Source organism: Oryx dammah, unplaced genomic scaffold, assembly GCF_014754425.2.
Source record: "Oryx dammah isolate SB20612 unplaced genomic scaffold, SCBI_Odam_1.1 HiC_scaffold_14, whole genome shotgun sequence".
Classification (NCBI taxonomy): Eukaryota; Metazoa; Chordata; class Mammalia; order Artiodactyla; family Bovidae; genus Oryx; species Oryx dammah.
The window spans coordinates 8,760,309-8,774,737 of record NW_024070198.1 but is presented as its reverse complement, the minus strand read 5'-3'; positions in this window follow the sequence as shown (position 1 = coordinate 8,774,737).

The following is a 14,429-nucleotide window of genomic DNA, read 5'->3' as shown; positions in this document are numbered from 1 at the left end:
GGGACTCTTCCTGACCCAGAGAGTGATCTCATGTTTCTTACATCTCATGCATTGGCAGGTGGGTGTTCTTTATCACTAGTGCCACCTGGGAAGCCCACAGTATGTTACTGGGATAAGTAAAAATGATACATGGATAACTTGGACATTTTATTTTAACTTAAAAACACATGCACTTCACTGATCTTTGAGGTAGGGCTAAAGGCTTCTATTATGGTGTCGGTATACTGATGGGAATTCCAAAAACCACTCTCCAAAGGCATCTTCAAAAATTTCCAGTTTGGAATTTTATAGAGTTAAATACTAAGGGAGGAAAGAATTTGAGAGAAGATTTCTTCAAGTTTCTATATACTCCTCCCCCATCTTTATCTGTTCTCTTGCCTGTCCCTAATTCAGCAGTACACATTTTTAGCAGCTTGTCTTTCCAAAGCATCCATCTGTTCTCATGGAAAACACATTTCCTTTTTCCCCACTCATATACTATTCACTTAAGTCACATCTAAGTAAATTACTTAGTTACACTAACAGGTACAAGTGGCATAAATGAGTCTGGGAACAAACACAGTGGATCTCAGCAAGCACCCAGCTCCTAGGGAGTACAAGTGCTAAATTGTGTGGGTGTCCCACTGTCAAAGAACAACTGTCAAAGAACACGGAGTGCGCTGTGGGCATCGGTCATTATCTTTTCCTGAAGAAACGGAGAACACAGATTAAACTGGCCAGTAAATTAAAAGGAAGGATATTGTGGGGGCACAGAAGAGGGGATATCCAGTTCAACTTTGAAAGGAGGGAGAGTGGAGAGAGATGCTAGGATTTTACTTGGCAAAAATGATACATAAGCCGAGACTTGAAAGAAGGGTAGGGCTTGTCAGCCTTCCCCTCCCCAAAGTAGGGGCATGTGGAAATTTGAAAATTTAAAGGCAGAGAGCTGCATGAAATAACATGGTATGTTCAGGAAATTATAAGTATCTGTATCGCTGACTTTAGGAGAAACAGTAGAGGAGCTGGGGGGAGGGCGGAAGGCTGTTAATAGAGGACGTGCCATGTACAACCAGGGAGCAACTTGGCATGATCTCTTTATGCCCATCAGGCTGCATGAGCCGTGTATCTATTCATCAGTCATAGAGACACTTGCTGTGCCCAAGGATGAGAAGGAGGTGGATACGTACACAAGTAATTCCAAGGGAATGCCTGAATAAAGGTCAGGAAGCAACGGTTAGAACTGGACATGGAACAAAAGACTGGCTCCAAATTGGGAAAGGAGTGCGTCAAGGCCTATACTGTCATCCTGCTTTTTATTTTATATGCAGAGTATATAAGATATAAGTTCAGTAACTGAACTGAAGTTATAGGGAGTGTGTGCATACACACACACACACACACACACACGAGACAAAGGTGATGCCTATGAAGAGACCAGTGGGTCGTGGTAATTTAGCCTGAATTTCAAGGGTAAGAGAAAGCCAGACGGGAGGGCGATCTGTCGCCCCACCAATGGTCCAGGCTGCCTGGGCTGATGTCCCCAGCTGCACGAAGCTTTCACTTCCTAGCCTGCTATACCCTATGCCTCCTCCAAGTGCCCCAGCCTGTCACTGATGACCCAGGTAGAGCAGAGAAAAGCCACTGACACCCAGACTGCATAACAACTATGACCCAGTCACCAAAAGGCTGCTCACGGAACTTAGGCACCCAGAGGAAAAGCCCACACACTTCCAGGCAGAAGCAGTGCTCTTCTGCCATTTCCTGGGTGGAATCTAGGACATAGATTTTTGTCTCCTCTTTGTATTATTTTTAAAAGAAATATGTTTATTAATATATGTACACATTTTGGAAAACAGAAACACTTAGGGTATTTAGGGAAATTCACTCCCAAATTCAACAAACCTCAGTGAAAGCAAGTTGTATTTGTTTAATGGTTTGAGTCTATTAACTGGCTGCATTTTCTGTCTTCAGTCAGTTCAGTTCAGTTCACTTGCTCAGTCATGTCCTACTCTTTGCAACCCCATGGACTGCAGCACACCAGGCTTTCCTGTCCATCACCAACTCCCGGAGCTTGCTCAAACTCATGTTCATTGAGTCGGTGATGCCATCCAACCATCTCATCCTCTATCATCCCCTTCTCCTCCCGCCTTCAATCCTTCCTGGCATCAGGGTCTTTTCCAGTGAGTCAGTTCTTTGCATCAGGTGGCCAACGTATTGGAGTTTCAGCTTCAGCACCAATCCTTCCAATGAATATTCAGGACTGATTTCCTTTAGGATGGACTGGTTGGATCTCCATGCTGTCCAAGGGACTCTCAAGAGTCTTCTCCAATACCACACTTCAAAAGCATCAATTCTTCAGCACTCAGCTTTCTTTATAGTCTAAATGTTACATCCAGACATGACTACTGGAAAAACTATAGGTTTGACTAGATGAACCTTTGTTGGGAAAGTAATGTCTCTGCTTTTTAATATACTCTGTAGGTTGGTCATAGCTTTTCTTCCAAGGAGCAAGCATCTTTTAATTTCATGACTACAGTCACCATCTACAGTTTTTTGGGAGCCCAAGAAATAAAGTCTGTCACTGTTTCCATTGTTTCCCCATATATTTGCCATGAAGTGATAGGACCAGATGCCATGATTTTAGTTTTCTGAATGTTGAGTTTTAAGCCAGGTTTTTCACTCTCCTCTTTCACTTACAACAAGAACCTCTTTAGTTCTTTTTCGCTTTCTGCCATAAGGGGGGTGTCATCTGCATATCTGAGGTTATTGATATTTCTCCCGGCAATCTTGATTCCAGCTTGTTCTTCATCCAGCCCAGCATTTCACATGATGCACTCTGCATAAGAGTTAAATAAGTGGGGTGACAATATACAGTCTTGACATACTCCTTTCCCGATTTGGAACCAGTCTGTTATTCCATGTTCAGTTCTAACTGTTGCTTCCTGATCTACATACAGATTTCTCAAGAGGCAGATAAGGTGGTCTGGAATTCCCATCTCTTTAAGAATTTTCCACAGCTTGCTGTGATCCACACAGTCAAAGGCTTTGGCATAGTCAATAAAGCAGAAGTAGATATTTTTCTGGAACTCTTGCTTTTTTGATGATCCAACAGATGTTGGCAATTTGATCTCTGGCTCCTCTGCCTTTTCTAAATCCAGCCTGAACATCTGGAAGTTTTCAGTTCACGTACTGTTAAAACCTGGCTTGGAGAATTTTGAGCATTACTTTCCTAGTGTGTGAGATGAGTGCAATTGTGTGGTAGTCTGAGCATTCTTTGGCATTGCCTTTCTTTGGGATTGGAATGAAAACTGACCTTTTCCAGTCCTGTGGCCACTGCTGAGTTTTCCAAATTTGCTGGCATATTGAGTGCAGCACTTTCACAGCATCATCTTTCAGGATTTGAAATAGCTCAACTGGAATTCCATCATCTCCACTAGCTTTGTTCATAGTGATGCTTCTAAGGCCCACTTGACTTCAAATTCCATGATATCTGGTTCTAGGTAAGTGATCATACCATCATGGTTATCTGGGTCATGAAGATCTTTTTGTACAGTTCTTCCGTGTATTCTTGCCATCTCTTCTTAATATCTTCTGCTTCCGTTAGGTCCATACCATTTCTGTCCTTTATTGTGCCCATCTTTACATGAGACATTCCCTTGGTATCTCTAATTTTCTTGAAGAGATCTCTAGTCTTTCCCATTCTACTGTTTTCCTCTATTTCTTTGCATTGATCACTGAGGAAGACTTTTTTATCTCTCCTTGCAGGTTCTTTCAAAAGATGTGGAAGATATCTTGATCCATGTAACTTAGAGGCATTAAACTAGTAGAAAAATATTCAACTGAACTTAGCAGAATTTTTAAATCTTTTTAAAATTATTTATTTATTTTTGGCTCTGCTTTATTGCTTCTGGGCTTTTCTCTAGTGGCGATGAGTGGGGGCTACTCTCTAGTTGTGGGGTGCAGGGTTCTCATCGTGATGGCTTCTATTGCGGAGCACAGGCTCAAAGCCCGTAGGCTTCAGCAGTGGTGGCACAGGGGCTCAGCAGTTTTGGCTCCTGGGCTCTAGAGCACAGGCTAAGTAGTTGTGGGCCATGGGCTTACTTGCTCCATGGCACGTGGGATCTTGCCGGCCCAGGGATCAAGCCGGTGTCTCTGGCTTTGGTGGGTGGATTCTTCACCACTGAGCCATGAGGGAAGCCCCCAACTTAGTAGATTTTAAGACAATATTTTAAAGGAAGGAAGACAAGAGGGAAGAAAGGAAAGAGAGAAGGAAAAACAAGAAGGAAGAAAGAAGTGGAAGTTGTGATATTTGGCCTAAAATTGAGAAAATATCATAAAACATGACATATTTCAAGAAATTAGAGTTATAATTTGAGAGAAGTGTTTATAATTATAGAGGGACAAAGATATTCCATTTAGTAATAATTTATATGGGGTTCTATGGTAAATGCTCTCAACATAACTGATAAATATGGTGATGTAATAAATTCAGATTATAATTATTAGGCAATATTATAGATACTATAAATGGATGGCTAATTTGGGCTCCAAAATCACTGCAGATGGTGATTAAGCCATGAAATTAAAAGACGCTTACTCCTTGGAAGAAAAGTTATGACCAACCTAGATAGCATATTCAAAAACAGAGACATTACTTTGCCAACTAAGGTCCGTCTAGTCAAGGCTATGGTTTTTCCCGTGGTCATGTATGGATGTGAGAGTTGGACTGTGAAGAAGGCTGAGCGCCGAAGAATTGATGCTTTTGAACTGTGGTGTTGGAGAAGACTCTTGAGAGTCCCTTGGACTGCAAGGAGATCCAACAAATCCATTCTAAAGATCAGCCCTGGGTTTTCTTTGGAAGGAATGATGCTAAAGCTGAAACTCCAGTACTTTGGCCACCTCATGCGAAGAGTTGACTCATTGGAAAAGACTCTGATGCTGGGAGGGATTGGGGGCAGGAGGAAAAGGGGATGACAGAGAATGAGATGGCTGGATGGCATCACTGACTTGATGATGGACGTGAGTCTGAGTGAACTCCGGGAGTTGGTGATGGACAGGGAGGCCAGGCGTGCTGCGATTCATGGGGTCGCACAGAGTCGGACACGACTGAGCGATTGAACTGAACTGAACTGAATTTGCAAATGATTGGAATATAATATGTTAAGCATAATTTATTAGCGGGTCACAAACCTTCTGGAAGGATTTATAAATTTGGGCATTCACATCATAGGAAGATAAGCAATAAAAACATCGATATAATCTCCCATTCTTTCCATCTCTTTTACATAAAAGTATAAAAATCCTTAACAGTCACCAACTTATGAGCCTCAGGCCTCCTGAAAGTATTATAAGAAAGTTCATATGAATGCTAAGCATTTTCTTAAAACATAATAGTTCTACGTATATATTTCTATTTTTCAAATGTCTTTAGGCGCTGCAGTAAAGAATAAAATACACAATGTTATCAAATTCATTTCCTGATCTTCATATAATATTTTCAATCATCAAATACTAAAAAATGCAGCTATAATCATAAGGGTAATCATAGTCTCCTAAAGATAAATGGGGCAATAGTCCCATTATAATAAAAAATAAACATTGGCCCAAATTATTATATGCACTACTGAAACAAACTTAGTTTTGAACCTTAAAATCTCCTTATTCTTAAAACACCTTCTTTCCTTCATTAAAGCCACCCCACCCCTCCCACCTCACACACTTTTTTTTTTCCTCTCACTTTTACTTTAGAAAGAAGATTCGGTTCTGAATAGGGGAAGCTCTTTTCAAGCCCCAAGAATTCTCATACTTCACTGTATATTACTAATATAACCATCTGAGGAAACCACACACCTCATTAAACCAAAATCTGGGGGTGGGTCTCAGGCACTGGTAGTTTTCAAAGCTTGTCTTTTTTTTTTTATTATTATTGGAGTATAGTAGCTTCACACTGTTGTGTTAGTTTCTGCTGACAGCAGAGTGAATCAGCTATGCGTACACGTCTATCCCTCTGTCGCCACAAAGCTTTGAGCGCCCTGTACTACACAGTAGGTTCTCATTAATCATCCATTTTATACATAGTAGCCAATTTGTCTTTAAGAGAATCACTGGTTCTCAAAATATAGAGGGTTTGTGTGAAATTACCAACTGCTGCCCCTCCCTCACCACCAGAGTTTCCCACCTGGTCTAGGGTAGGTTTCATTTCCAATCAATTTCCAGATGATCCTGATGCTGCTAATCCAGGGGCCACATTCTGCAGATCATTGTCTTAGATATGGGTCTTCCAACTCACCCACTTGTTTTACTTTTTTATAGGAAATTTTTAAAGGAAGTAGAAAGAGAAGAAATAGCTATGTTGGGGAGATAACCTTGAATAATGTTCTTAAAAATCATCCCACTACAGTGAATAAAATGTCTTATAGGATTAATGAGGAAGGAAAAAGACCTTGTCAGGAATTCTCAACACTGACTAATCATTAAAATCACATTGGAAGCTTAAAAAAAAAAAAAATCAGGTCTGTACTTCTCTCTCTCCCTCTGAATCTATAGAGTTCTGGGATGGGGCCCCAAATAGGCTATGTTAAACCTGGGGGTGATTCCACTTTGCAGCCAGGTAGGGAACAACTGGTTCAGATGGAAAAGAACCTGCCTGCAAATGCGGGAGACGCAGGTTTGATCCTTGGGTTGGGAAGATCCCCTGGAGGAGGGCATGGCAGCCCACTCCAATATTCTTGCCTGGAGAATTCCATAGACAGAGGAGCCTGGCAGGCTATAGTCCATGGGGTCACAAAAGAGTCAGACATGATTGAAGTGACTTAGCACGTACGTATGCAGTAATATACTGTGATGTAATATTCCCTCCTCCTCTCCTTAGGCTGATAATCTCTACTATTATAATACATGTAGCTTCTTATGTGCAACTCACTTGAGTTTTGTGCCCCTTCTAGTAAAGGTTAAATTTGTATTGTAAAATATTTACCTATTTGACTTACAGTTGAAATGTGAAATTTTGAGAGATGTGAATTCTTTGATCTAGCAATTCCATGGATGATGTGAGTGAAAGTCAGTAATATGTATGAGTTTAATGTTATTCTTTGAATTTTCTTATATTTTCTATAATGAGTATGCATAATTTTTACCTACTAGGAAAAAAGTGCTATTAAAATCATTGCTTTTACACCAGAGGTTAGAGTACAGTTCAGAAGCATTCTTAGCTCCTTTGCACCTATTGGATGAGTCTGGGCTTCAGAGTCTTTACTTGAATGAGAGGAACGAGTTTGGGGTCATTTACAAGTCTGAGAGGTCTTATCTCGTCCTCTGTGCCTTTCTGCTGTTGCCAGAGCACTGGGTACATACTTTGTCATGGTGCCACCTATCACAAAGTAACTTCTCCTTTAATTACCTGGTGTCTGCCTCTTCCTGAAGGACTTGGGCATCTTAGAGGAAGGAACAGTCTTGTTGTTCCTCTACTTGCCACGAGCATTCTGGTTTCAAGAGACAAATATTAAGATATTACTCAAACTGACTTAAAAAAAAAAAGGAGGAGGGGAGAAACGAATTAATATTAGTGCTAGAAAGTCCCGGGGGCAGTCTAGTTCAGGTGTGACTGGATCTAACATTCAAACGGTGGCACCTGGACTCGGTCTCTGCTCTGCCTTTGCTTCTGTCGGCCTCCTTGTCAGGCTACCGGCAGCCTCCGTTGTAGGGAGTTCTTTACCTTTTTGGTAGTTCCACAGAAGTCCCAGTTTACTTTTCTTGAGGTCCACACACAGCACTATAGCCAGGGGCTTAGAATTGCCAGGTACCCCTTCTGAAACCGTAATTGGTGGTGGTCATGGGGGGACAGGGTGTAGGCTAGTTCCTCCTGAAGGAACCACATGAAGCAAGAATAGGGAATGAGTGGTTTCCCAGAGGAAAATCAAGATGCTGTCGCCATGAAAAGGAGAAATGAATTCTGAGCAAGTAAAAATGATAACTGTACCTCTTTTCATTTGTATCTTTAGTACCTTGCACCTTGTCTGGTATTAACTGGATGCTGCTGCTGCTAAGTTGCTTCAGTCGTGTCCAATCCTGTGTGACCCCATAGACGGCAGCCCACCAGGCTCCCCCATCCCTGGGCTTCTCCAGGCAAGAACACTGGAGTGGGTTGCCATTTCCTTCTCCAATGCATGAAAGTAAAAAGTGAAAATGAAGTCACTCAGTCGTGTCCAACTCCTTGTGACCCCATGGACTGCAGCTTACCAGGCTCCTCCATCCATGGGATTTTCCAGGCAAGAGTACTGGAGTGGGGTGCCATTGCCTTCTCCGATTAACTGGATGTGGACTCACTAAAAAGCTTGTAGAATGAAGGACCAATGTAAATTGTCACTTTTTTCTCCACCAAGAAACTTAAATCTCACCAAATTCTGATCCTTTGGGTGCCCTCATGTTTTCTATGAGTGTAAGTTGTGGCTCAGTCAGTTTTTCAAATAATTTTTAATCTTAGCTACTAATAGAAATTTGAAGGTTTTTATGAAATCATTTTCCTCTTCAGCCTTTATTCCATATTCGTTTTCTAAGAATCAAATGAGAATTTCTATTGGATTAATACAAAATGAGCATGACCGTCATATGCTAAATTTCAATACAGGCAATATTATTAATTGATTTACATTTTGTCTTTGAAAAACTGTTGGAAAAGTTTTTCCAATAGTATGTGGGAAATAGTCCAACTCAAACATAGACTGCTTTACTTAAAGATTGCAAAACGCTTTTGCCAGAAAAGAAGAAGAAAAAAAAGAGCAGTAGAAACTCTATTCCTCACAATCCTGCTTTCATATAGATAAGATGCAGGGGTTTTTTTTTCCTCTTGTAATTGGACTTCCATATTATTGTTTTTTTTTTTTTTTAAAGTTTAATACAAGCACATGTAAAACAACAAAATCAAGCAGTACAAAAGAACATGCAACTCTTCTTCTATCCTTGATTCCTCATCACAGAGGCAACCACTCCTAATAGTTTTTTATGTATCTTTCTAGATATATTCAATATATTATATATTTATAAGCATATCTATATGTACTTAACTCCATAGCTCCCCGTTCCCTTTCTACATAAATGGTAGGATCCATGTACCCACCATGTTCCTTGTTTTGTTCACTTAATATGCCTCAGAGGGAGTTCCATATTAGAAGACGGCTTCAGATTGTTTTTTATTTTTTTTTTTAAAGAAATGAGCTGGGGTTTTGTAATATATAATTTTATTTATTTATTTTTGGCTGTGCTATGTCTTCGTTGCTGCACGGACTTTCTCTTGTTGCAGTGCGTGGGCTACTCTTTCAGTAGCTGAGTAGTTGTGGCTCATGGGCTTAGTTGCTCCTCGGCATGTGGGATCTTCCCAGACCAGGGATCAAACCCGTGTGTCCTGCACTGGCAGGAGGATTCTTAACCACTGAACCACCAAAGAAGCCCCACCTTGTTCTTTTTAGTGACTGCATAGTATTTTAATATAAGACTATACTGTAATCCTCTCAACTACTCTCTGCTGATGGGCATCTAAGTTGTTACAGTCTTTTGCTACCTCATCAATAAGGGCTTTCTGCTTCAGCTGACACGAAGTGTTTGCCTTTTATTAAAAAGCATCACTGGGGAACATCCCAAAGAATAAATAAAAATAAGAATATCAAAAAAATCTAAAGCCATGGCATCGGCAGGGCTTTCCAGGTGGCCCTAACCCTGCAGGAGATGTAAGAGATGCAGGTTTGATCCCTGCATTAGAAAGATCCCCTGGAGGAGGGCATGGCAACCCACTCCAATATTTGTACCTGGAGAATCCCATGGACAGAGGAGCCTGGTAGGCTACAGTCCATAGGGTCACAGAGTCAGACATGACAGAAGCGACTTAACACTTCATGCATGGCACTACAAAGTACCACTTTGTAGTTCCAGGTAAAGTTCTGAATCCCCTAGTTTTCCTGGCAAATGGTACCTTTGTCCTCATACTCTATTTCTACCTACTCCTGTTGGATGATAAGGGGAGGGATATTATGTTCTTCCTGACATCATTATCGACCTCCAGTTCTGGAAACCTGTTGCTCCCCAGAACGTACCCTGGCACTCTAGACCCAACCAGATTGAACTCAACTGCTTTTCTGAACTGCATGATCATGTCACGTTGGAGTGTGAACACTGATGGCTGTGTTTTGTTGTTTTTTGGTTCTTTTTCTAAGCAAGTACCTGACTTAAGCTTCAGTTGCTACAGAGAGGCAGCCACTTCAAAGATGGCTATCTGGAATAAACACATTGCCAGTCACGAGCAGATAAAAAGCCAGGCCATCTCCCTTATTGAGGCTCCTTTATTTTAAAGATTTTAGTTATTTTGGAAGCTATTTGGGGCATTTGTTTTTTCTCTTCATGTGATTTAAATTCCACTCTCATGTTCTAAATTCACCAATAAAGGATGAGCCCTCCAAACGTTAGGCCCTCACACTTGACCCCAGTAAAAGCAGAATCCCAGGCCCTCACACACACCCTCTCTCTTTTCCTGCCTGTGACCTTGAGGTGTAGCCCCAGGTGTGCTGTGTAATTTTCAGGTACTGTAAATAATAAACCTTTACTTTTTCAGAGTTTCCGGGTCGTTATTGAGAAAAGACATCTTGCAATCACAATGAGAACCACAGGGCTGGCCCAGTCACACCACTGGTTCTGGACAGGCCGAGACCAGCACATAACGCACGCCAATCATGGATCGGTGTGTGAAATGATGGGCTAGGTGGGGCAGACCTGGGCAAGCTTCCAGAACAGTGGCGGTGGGAGAGTCATCAAAGTGGGACCACTTCCAGAGTGGTGAACTGGGCTCTGTGCTCTCACACACGATTCTTTCCTTGGGAGGCGAACTTATGAGCTGCCACCTTAATCATCTGGAGGGAGTGGGGGCTTTGACCTCTTCTTGGACATGTCTGAGGTCCTTCTATTGAAGCTTACTCAGCTTTCTGTGAGTGGTTTAGAAACATCACCATGGAGTCACATCATACACACGTTTACCTTGCAAGAATTCTATCATGTGTCCTGAGCAAAAAAAGAAAAGAATTCAACTAATGCAGGGAACAGCCCTCCTACTCTACCCAATGAACATCTGCCCAGAAGTGGATACAACTGTGCCTAAAACTGGCAATGCTGCCTATCTGAAAACTTAAGGAAGGCTGTGTGAGTGATTGCAAAGGTTTGATCCAAAAAGTCAAACCATTTTTCCTGGTGTTGGGTATAAGAGTGGAGATAGAAGGAAGGGAGGAATTCATTGAGAGTAATCAGTGAAGAGTTAGGCAATCTATTAAAATTATCTTCAACATTGACCACACTAAACCATGTATTTTATACTTGGTTTTGTATTTGAAGGATTTTCAAAGTTACCTTTGACAAGATATGAACTGCACACTTAACATGGTTGAACTTAAAACACATTAGGTATGACCCAGCATATTTCACTGAAATTTCCCTGAGGCTTGTGGAGATGAAGTAGCATGCCAAAATTCACAGGCCAATATTTGTCCAGAATTCAAACCCATGCTTCCAACAAGGCCAAAAGACGTAGCTTCTGATATTTACTGTGTACTTTTTCATAATTCCATTACCTACGTACCTAGGAGATGGAGGGTGGCTCTGTGCTAACTAACCAACTGGGTCTACTGAGGACTAAGGGTGTCCCAGGATTTAAAATTAGGATCATCTCAGGCAAATTGTGATGGTTACTTACCTGATTTGGGTTTTGAAAGGCTCTGAGTCACATGATGTGACCGTCCCCTTTCATTGATCTTTCTATTTGGAATGTTTCCTCTGATATTCTGTGACTGGACCTTGTTCTGAGTGATAGATTCAAGAATAATGCCTTGAAATTTAAAATAGGCCGTTAGAATCTATGCGACCTAAGACAAGCCGTTTACAATGAACTTTGAGCTCTCTACTCAAGTTTTTATTGAAGTCTTGAACTCTATTAAAATCAATACTTTGATAATGTGTATAATCACTGACTGATTCATATGCTGAATAAATCTGTTCCCATGATTGGCTAGAGATCTTGTTCTGTAACAAGGTGAACAAAGCTAGTGACAATGTATTGCAATACTTTTCCTGTGAGAGGGGAAACCAAAGCAGAAAAAAACTATGTGATATATAGGGAGTTCTTCAAAGTTATACAGATGGCCAATTAGACATGAAATAATGTTTAACATCATTTGCCATCAGGGAAATGCAAAGCAAAACTACAATGAGATCTTCCTTCATACCTACCAACATGGCTCTAATAAAAAAGATGGACAATGACAGGTATGGAGAAAGATATGGAGAAATAGGACCCCTCATACATTGTGGGAATGTAAAACAATGCAGCCACTTCAGAACACAGTCTGGCAGTTCCTTAAATCATTAAGCATACAGTTAGCATACAACCTAGCACTTTCACTTCTAGGTGGGTGCCCAAGAGAAATGGAAACCTATGCTTACACAAAAACTCACACATAAATGTTCATACTAGTGTCATCTGTAAAGCCCAAAGGGTAGAAACTACTCAAATGTCCATCAGCACTGGATAAAGAGGGACTTCTCTGGTGGTCCCGTGGCAAAGGTTCTGTACCCAATGCAGGGAGCCTGGGCTCAATCCCTGGTCAGGGATCTAGATTTCACATATCGCAATAAAAGTTTACATGCCACAACTAAGACCTAGTGCAGCCAAATAAGCAAATAAGTTTTTTTTTAATAAATTAATTTAAAAATAATAAAGTGATCTTTTCATATAATGGAATATTATTTAGCCATAAGAAGAAATGAAGTACTGATACATGCTGCAACATGGGTGAACCTTGAAATGTTATGCTAAGTGAAAGAAGCCAGACTAAAAAGGCCACATATTGTATGACTCTGTTTGCATGAAATATCCAGAATAAGCAAGTCTGTAGAGATAAAAAGTAGATTACTCGTTACCTGCTGGAGGATGAGGGAATTATGGGGTGATGGCCAATGAGTGCAGAGTTTAAGGAGAAATGAAATACTCTAAATTTGATTTTGGTGGTGGATGTACGGCACAACTCTATAAATATACTAAAATCCATGGAAATGTACACTTTGAACGGGTGAACTTTATGGTATATGAATTATATTTCCAAAATTCATTTTAAAAAGAAAGAAAGAAGAGAGTGTCCTAAGCCTTGCTTCTGTTTTACTGTATAGCTAAGACAACATTGCAAACCTCCTGACTCAACAAGGTTATCTCAAACTCAAGCTCAAAAAGTTGCCACCTCATCAGCTCCTCCCTCCTTGTCAGCTGGGGAAGTTCCAAGGATTTTAAGTTTCTTTCACTATGGTGTAAAACTAAGTGATGACTCACCTACCCTTCCACTACAGGCAATGGCAAGCCTGAATGTAACTTGTTTGCTGAGTTTTTCTTATTTTCCAGGGTTTTGGTTGAATCTATAGGAATATCTTTAAAGAACTCTGACCCATCCAATAGGAACGAAATCCCGATGCTGGGAAAGACTGAGGGCAGGGGAGAAGAGTGTGACAGAGGATGAGATGGTTGGATGGCATCATCGACTCAATGGACATGTGTCTGAGCAAACTCTGGGAGATGGTGAAGGACAGGGAAGCCTGGCATGCTGCAGTCCGTGGGGATGCAAAGAGTCGGATGAGACTGAGCAACTGAACAACAAACAGAAAGGAGAGTTTATTTGTGATTTTAAAATAATGCTTAGTTTATTCTCTATACCTTGAAAGCTAGCAAGGAAGAAGTTTGGTCAATCAAGGCTATGCTGCCTGCTTTTTTATATAAGTCAAGCTTCTTCCTTTGGGCTCAACTGATGTGAGATTTCTGACTATTCATCCTGGGCAAGGCTCAAGATATAACTGTAAAAACACCATCCTCAGTAAAGGGTTTGCTAAGCAAACTGACATTATGAACACACTTTCAAGGACTCATGAAACCAACTTAAGAGAACAAGTTATTTTTAAAGTTCTCCAGAGGGACACAAGCAAACAAAGTATGAATGCCTCTTCCCTAGCTGGTCTCTGAAAACATAGTACAGGAACTGGGAGTTCATTCTTGTTGTAGGTACTTGAAATATTTTTAAAAACACATCAAAAAACAGTACCTTTTAAAACTTTTAAATAAAAAAAAAATATTGATAGTCTCAAAGCCATTGAGGTTCCTCTTTTCACTTATGCAGAATGACTTTTCTACTAATAACTCCAAGTTAATGAGCACAGTTATTTAATATTTTTTTAGAAAAGAGTATTTCATGCACAGGCAAAGGAGGGGCTGCATGTCTAGTTGATACAAGCGTGGGTGGTGGAGTCAGATTCTCTGGGTTTGAATCCTGACTCTGCCATTTGCTTAGGTACTTAACTTCTTTGTGCCTCATTTCCTCATCTAAACAAAAAAGAACAGAGCAATATTACTAGATTTATAGGTTGTCCTGAAGGTTAAG